Genomic DNA, 7,660 nt, shown 5'->3' on the forward strand with positions numbered 1-7,660 from the left:
TTTTTTGTGGCTTTATAACATAAGTAGTCATTAATTATTATTGGTCAGGGATATTTAATTACTTTGTATTAAATTGAACTATATGTCAAACGATGACGTCTTTAATTTTATGATGACAACATAATCCGATTTGTCTAATAACTAAATTATATGTTTGTATTTTAGTGGTACGTTCATAGTAATAAGTTGCTAACTCCACAAAAAAGAAGTTTGCCCGTGCGTTGCACGGGTGGAAATACTAGTTAGTGAAATACGTCGATGGCACAATTTAATTTTTGCGTCACAAAAATTTCTTATGTAATAAAAAAATTGAAAGATGAAAAGAAAAGAAAAGTTTGACTAAAAAATGTATTGTTAGTACCGAGGTGTCATATTGTTGTCAACTTTTATGTTCCAATAGCATCGGTAATCTTAATATCCACAAAAATGATTTCTCTTCGCTCTTGGCAAGTTGAACATGAAAAAAAGTACACCATTGCAACCAAAATGGACCAAGAATAAAAGTTGATTCAACGCTGTAAATTTGCTTGAAATTTTAAATTAAATAATCTCTGATGCAGTCAATATTACTGTTTATAATTATATTTTTGAAAATAAAAATTGAGGAAGAAAAAATTATTATTGATAAATGTGACAATAATGATAATTTTACAAATATTGCATATGAAATTCTAATTATATTCCTTAATTCTTTTTAAAAGCTTTTTTTTTTTAAAAAAAGAGAATGCCAAATGTCGAACAAGGTACCACAATGTTGAGATGATATCTTTAAACCAAGTGACCTCTTGTGGAAAATGTCGAACAAGGTACCACAATGTTGAGATGATATCTTTAAACCAAGTGACCTCTTGTGGAAATGGCAATTATATTCCTTGATGTTAAAATGTCCAAGTACTCTTACACTAAGCTGACACTTCTTGGTCATATTCATTTTTTTTTTTTTTCAAGTAACTTCTTGAACATATTCATGACTATTTAAAATCTACTCTAACCATTAGAAAAAGAAAAGTCTAATAAAAAGTAATTAACATTAAATAATATATTTATTATGATAGCATAAGGTCAACATATATTAAATAAGATCCTTCAAAAAAACATATATTAAATAAGAAAAAAGTATTTGCTTAAAAATAATTATAATTATTAATTTCTAATTTTATCTTTCAATTTTTTTAATATTTAATTTCCTTTCCTAAAATAAATATAAATGAATTTGAATTAAATAAATAAAAGTACTTATTAAAATAATTATTTATACGAGAATATAAACCCCAGTGGTGGTTTCGGACCTATGAGTGTGCAGTTCTCTAGATATCAGGTTTGAATCCCCCAATTGCTAACAATTTTTATATCAGACTTTTTCTCTGAATTTAATTGCCCTGCTAGTGGACGGTGTGATTGATCCTCTGAATTAATCGGTTCTTTAACCGAATATCGATATTTAATGATATATGTGTGTGTGTGTGTGTGAATGAATTAACACTTAGATATTTAAATGAAAATAAAATGTATTTTATATAATAACTAGGTTTATTAATATAATAACTAAATTTACTAAAATTGGCATAATTTATTCTTATATAAGACTCGTGTGTTTATTACTCAAAAAAAAAAATCAACTAATGTCTTCACCAAAGCAAAATATATCAATTAATGTGTATTATATTGTGTCTACAATTTATATGCTGACCAATTTCTATATATACATTTGTTTACTGGTAAAAGATGTTGACCAATATGATGGTAACAAGAGGAAGTTAGAGGGGGTGAATAGCTTTTTCGATTAAAATTGTTTGTGAAAGTATGGTTTAAAAAATTGTTTGAAATCTTATGACTATATTGGATTTTGCAAGAACTTCATTGATAATAAAATAAGAAGTGAACAAAGATAATTCAATTACGAATAAGATGTACGCAATCTTTAATTATTTCTTAACAAGCAATTAATCAATACACAAGAATTCACGAAACCTATCACTGTATCAAACCAAACCTACTATTAAACAAGAAATCACTGATACAAGTAATTACAAACTTTGATATATGTCATGAATTAAGCAACAAGTTAATCTCTAATATGAATGTGATTGAATCAACACACACTTGAAAATAGTTTTTAGAATTTATTCAATCACAATACAAATAACAATTAACCTAATTCATCATGAACATAGATCAAAAACTGATTTGTTGAGATTTAAAGAGTAAGGGAAAGAAGAAAACCGAGATTTATAGAGGTTTCCCCTTTTTATTCTCACTAGGGGTATGTCATCTCTTCGTAGAAGAAAACGTCTCTTCTACGGGCTTCCATTATGATGAAAATGTTTACAAGTGTATGATTACAAAGATTCCTTAGATTCCTATTCTTCTATGCTAAGCAATCACGCCTAGATCCAATCTTCAAGCTCTATTGAAATCGGACATCCACAAGGTCTTCGAATCTCAAGTTTGCATGCAATCCTTTGATCTTCTACTCCAAGATATCTTCTTTTCTATGCTTCCGCTTCAATCTCCTTGAACCTTGAATGTTTGAGAAACAACCCTCACAATTACCTTTGGACGTAAAAGTACATCCTTTTGCTTTAGATCCTCGATGCACGACCAAGATCCTTGAAAGAAACCAAAATTACAAGTAACTTACAACACCGTAACAATCTAGATCTCAAATTCTACAAGATTTCTTAGAAAAAGTGTTTAATATGGAGAAAGTTTTAAAAAAGAAAGGTTGGAGAGTGTTTTTGTAAATTGATTCTATGAGTGAAAAAATGAGTGAGTGAAGGTATATAAAAGTGTGAGTAAAAGGTGCAAGTTCGCCTCAAAATAACACTAAAAAAGGAACTTGAATCGAATCATATAAAGTAAAGCTGGAAATTAGTGTAAAACTGGAAATTTTAATGCTATGAACATTGACACAAAGGTCAAGAACATTGAATTGAATCAAAGCAATTCCAAATGAAGAATGAATTGATTCAAAACTGCATAGGCATGCTTTTGAATCAAATCATGGTTTCCAGATAAAGATTGATTCGATTCAAAGAACTTTGATACGATTCAACAGCTATAGGTTAAAGACAAGAGGTACTGAATGAATCGAATCAAAATCTTATTGAATCTATTCAAAACCCTTAAACCAAACACCCTACGCATGCAATGATTCGATTCATAAGTTCTAAGCCAATAGTTTGAATCAAATCAAGCTACTTAAAAATGTGACATTTTATGGAAACTTGTTGAACAATGATCATCAGAATCAAAAGTAATATCTTGGACACTCTTGTGGACAGTTTTGAGACTGAGAATTGCTAGAGTGATTTAACATAACTAAGCCACTACTTATAAACACATTTAAACAAAGCGACAAGGACATCATCAAAACCAAAGTAAAGGAACAACTGCAAAAGAAAATCCAAATTAGATCTAATTAAAGAAACAAAATTAGTAGGGTAGTTAATAATTGTATTATTAAAGTGTGTATTCATCCAAGCCCCACATTAGGTAAAGAGAAGAAGAAGAAAAAGGTAGGTGATTTTCATAAAAATAAAGTTACATTGAGTTTTCACCACAACCTCACTAGTTTCTTGAGTGTATTCAGGGCTTGGATAGTTGTGTATTAGAGTGTTTGCATTTTTTCCGTGCAAAAATTATAATTGCAATGGTTTGCAATTTTGTCTTTGTAGAAATTGTAGTTGTGAGAGTCGAAATATTTTCCAATTTGTCCAAAACAATTGTATGAGATGGTTTGAAATTTTATCCTGTAAAAAAGTTACAAGTTGGCAAAGTAATAAATATTTTGTTGAGAGATTGTGGATATAGGTATGAAGTGTCAAATAATAATCTTGTGAATAATTTTTGTCCTTTTCGTTTTTTTTGTTTTTGTACTTACGCTTGTTTAGAGATTTTCTCTTGATGATTTTCTCAACAATTGACATTAGGGAAAATGTTGTCATCAAGGGAGGAACAAATGTTGCTTTGTGCCATTCATTTATTGAGAACTTAGTTATCTTCTTATTTTTTAGAAAAATTACATGAGAGGGATTATAATTTTCTCCGGTAATAAATCATAGATTCAACAATAAATATTTTGTTGAGAGATTGTGGATGTAGGTATGAAGTGTCGACCCACAATCTTGTGGGTTATTTTTATGGCTCTGCTTCTGCTTGTTTAGAGATTTTCTCTTTGTGACTTTGGATGAAGGGAGGATATGTTGTGTCAAAGTGTGTATTCATTCAAGTCGTCCCACATTGGATAATGAGAAGAAAAAGGAAGTAGATGGTTATTATAAATATGGAGTTATATTGAATTTTCTTCATCATAACATTTTTAGTTTCTTGAGCGTACTGGGGGCTTGAGTATTTGTGTGTCATGCGAGGGTTTGTATTTTTTTTCGTGCAAAAATTGTAATTAGAAGTTTGCAATTTTTTCCTTGTAGAAATTGTAGTTATGTAAGAGTTGAGAGGGTTTACAATTTATTTAGCAAAATTACATGAGAGGACTTATAATTTTCTCCTGTAAAAATTTATAGATTGAACAATAAATACTTTGTTGAGAGATTGAATGAGAATTTTCTTTAGGTCTCCACTTCCTTGGTAGTCTTCTCAAACTTTTCTTGGCATGGTCAGTTGTTGTCCAGATTTTTTCAAGAACTTAAAGTTTGTTTGTCATCATTTGAAATATAGTTAATGTTTTCTTTCTCTTCCACTTTAAACAACTGTATTGTCTTACTAGTATATTAGTATATTTTCCTTCATTTTTCTCACTTGGTCTGATCCCTCATAAATCAAAGACAATGGATCCCATATTTCTTTAGTAGTGGCATTTTTTACGACGTATGTCATATTATACTTTGGTTATAAGACATATCAGGAAATGGTTTTCTCTAAGCACAAGCATACAGATGAATCCTCGTCATATGTTGTTTTTATTTATGTTTTGTAGTCATTTAATAAGCATTTAAAAACAATTTAGGGGAGTTTTAAAAGAGTTATTCATGGTTTTGAGACAATTTTTTTTTATTGTTTTGATTCAAGTAGTTGTAATTTTATTTCTTCCATAACCAGAAAACTTCACAAGAGTTTTTAGTCTTTTATTGATAAATTATATGATTCGGAAAAGTAAGATACCTCATGGAAGAATGAAGATCTACAAAGGTTTTTGAAGGGTTTGAAGGCAATATAAGTATGGGAAATTATGCCCCAACTATAACATCCCAAACATTATTTATTGAATTTTATAGAATTAAGTAAATAGCGTCTTAATTATTATGGTGATAACGAGGCATTTTAGTTGAAAGTTTATTATGCCGTTGTATAGAGAAATGGAGTTAGGTGGTTATTAATATTTTATGTGAATCAAAATAGTGAAGAGAATAATAAAATAATAAATATTAATAATGGGAGGTGAATATAGAGCTAATAAAATAAGTGGGGGTGGAGGGAAGTAAAATTATGATAAGAGATAATAACATTAGGTGGGTTAGCCCAATTCCCTATTATAAATAGAAGAATAGAATGTCAGAAACACTATTGTTGCTGCACATGAGAATTAGAGAGAAGGGGAGAGGAAAGGAGACAAACCCTAGCTAAGGAGTGTTTAACCAAAGGGTCGTTATTTGGAGAATTCGAGGTAAGGATGGGGAAACGTTCATCTTAGGGTATTCTTTTTTTCCAAATTGAACGGTTAAATTAAATTCTATAATAATTGGATAATTTGATCTGAGGAATCGGTATGCCGCCGCCTTCAGAAGAGAAGAAAATGGAAGGTAAAAAAGCATCTTCTTCTTCTTCTTCAGGTGTTCATCCAGGTTATTTCAATGCGTTCTATGCGTCAATCCAGAATTTGAAGAAGGATAGGAATAAGAATAATGTTGGTGTAACTGTTATAACTATTGATCACCCTCTTCGTGCTCCAATTTGCTGTATGTTGGGTGCCATAGACAGTGGCAAAACCTCCCTGCTTGATTGTATGCGAGGACGCACTTATCATCATGGTAAAGTAATTCACCTCTCATCATTATCAAATCATCTCTTAGGGACAATTTTAACTCTTATTATTATATTTAACTTTACAAAAAATTATGGTGAGAAAACAGAGATGATTTGATAATGATGAGAGGTGTTGTTGTTCTTAAGTGATTAAGTTTGAATTTATTAAGGTTAGTTTGCGTCCTTAGAGCTAACAAAATTAAGATGATTTTGTTTTGAAACTATTCATGTTTGCTTTACCAAAGTCCTTGATAAAATTTTATACTTGAATTTTTTAGTTTATTTCGTTCTTATTTTATAATGTTTAATATAAGAAATTGTGGATTTGTATGATTGGAATTTTGCTTATAAAGATATGGAGTCACATTAATTAACAATGGTATAAGTTATAGTCATTAATATGTTACATAGTGTCTCATTAGTATTTTTTTGTCTAATCAACTTGATAATATATTTCCTTATAGAAAACAAGCACACACAAACACACTTGCACACACAAAAAAAAAAAAAAAAAAATACTCCTACAAGCAAAAATAAAAACCCTAAAATCATTTTTTTCTATTCAATATTTTTTATTCGATTGGTCTTTCTTTATCATTTTAGATCAGTTGAACAATGTCCTCGTGAGCTAAGCTCAGTTGATATGGACAATGCATAATATGCAAGGTTTGGGGTTCGAACCCCGGCCACCACCAAAAAAAGATCGGTTGAACAATGGAAATTTGGTTCATATTGTAAGTGGCCCCATATGATTTCTTCAACCTTGAATCCAACTTTATCAATTTAGACTGGTTGAACAATAGAAATCCTGACTTGGATTTCACGGACACACGGACATTCGCACATGTACTTTCTCCTTTAGCTAAAATCGCAACTTGAACTCTTTGTATTGTGGAGGTGATGAAATTATCACCATAATTGGATTATCTAGCCTCCAAATCCTTTGATTAATTGTTGAACCTCATTATGAACCATGATTTTATCAATTTCAGCAAGTCATTTTATGACCTGATACAAGATGTCATGTATCTCCATGTCAATATATTGTCTAATGAAAAACGTCATTACTATTGGAGTTTCAGGTGGATCAATTATTGGTGCCTCCAAAACACTAGGAAAAGTCACAAATGTTGGTATTTATAACGTTTGTGAAGGCTCGTTCAGTCTTTGTTGGTGTTGACGATGAAGATTGATTCATACTGCCAAGACTCTTTCCAGATATTAGTTGCGTACGCCAGGTGTAGTCTCTTAAAAGTTATATATTGTCATCTATTTATTGGAAAAACTATTCATATTGTTAAGAAGATTATGGCCTAAAGTATTTGGCCTTGCTCGTTTATTTGTTTGGGAACTGCATTATTTTTCTTTTGTTGAGGGTGTGTGGTGCCCACGTTCATCAGAATACTTCTCTTTTCTTTGTATGATAGTTTGACAAGGTCCAATATGTGCAACTTTCCTTAACAGGCACTTATTTACTCATCGCACCTTGTGAGTAGTGGCGCTAAAAATAGGGAGCATATGTTGAGTGTCTCATTGTCCAGCTTCACTAAGCTTTGACTAAGTCTAATGTCGTCAAATACCCACTTCTTCTTCTTCTTCAATAAAATCAATGAAGAATCGGCTGAACCTTTTTCGGCTTCTATAGTGCTCGACTAAGCTTTCTTTGAATGAGAAAAAA

This window comes from Medicago sativa, chromosome 3 (genome assembly GCF_051527215.1).
Source record: "Medicago sativa cultivar Bolivia chromosome 3, Bolivia_mono, whole genome shotgun sequence".
NCBI classification, from domain to species: domain Eukaryota; kingdom Viridiplantae; phylum Streptophyta; class Magnoliopsida; order Fabales; family Fabaceae; genus Medicago; species Medicago sativa.